This window comes from Mesitornis unicolor, unplaced genomic scaffold, assembly GCF_000695765.1.
Source record: "Mesitornis unicolor isolate BGI_N332 unplaced genomic scaffold, ASM69576v1 scaffold16551, whole genome shotgun sequence".
Classification (NCBI taxonomy): Eukaryota; Metazoa; Chordata; class Aves; order Mesitornithiformes; family Mesitornithidae; genus Mesitornis; species Mesitornis unicolor.
The window spans coordinates 5,072-5,652 of NW_010164629.1; the positions used below are offsets into that span (position 1 = coordinate 5,072).

The following is a 581-nucleotide window of genomic DNA, read 5'->3' on the forward strand; positions in this document are numbered from 1 at the left end:
CTTGGGGCACTGACAACCTCTCCAGGAAGCCTGTTCCAGTGCTTGACCACCCTTACGGTAAAGAATTACTTCCTAATGTTCAGCACCTCCGAGTTTGGTATCAGCAAACCTGCTGATGGTGCATTCAACTCCTGCATCCAGATCACTGATAAATATATTGAACAGAACTGGCCCTGGAACTGAACCCCTTGAGGAACACCACTGGTGATCGGTCGCCAGCCAGAGGTATCCCCAAAAGGGAGCTGTCAGAAGTGGGATTCGAACCCACACCTCCAGGGGAGACTGCGACCTGAACGCAGCACCTTAGACCGCTCGGCCATCCTGACCCACAGCATGCTGCTGCTACTACTGTATTAATTTGTATATTTGAAGATATTTTTAGTCATGGTAGACTACTATTTTTCTCACACAGAGGATGTTAAAAAATATTCCAAACTAAAATGCTTATTATGTTGACTCTAATGTAACTATAACAAGTGATGTTAATTTGGTACATGCAAATGTTTCATTCTGTGAATATCTGAGTGTTAGGATGTTGAGGCAGAAGCAGGGACTGTTGCACATGAATTACATGTGCCGTG

General features: G+C 44.8%; 1 non-coding gene across 1 annotated transcript; it reads right to left on the reverse strand.

Moving 5' to 3' along the window:
- Window positions 1–243: 243 nt before the first annotated feature.
- TRNAL-CAG lies at window positions 244–326 on the reverse strand. Its single transcript has one exon. It is a non-coding gene; the product is annotated as a tRNA-Leu (tRNA).
- Between the last annotated feature and the right edge of the window lie 255 nt (window positions 327–581).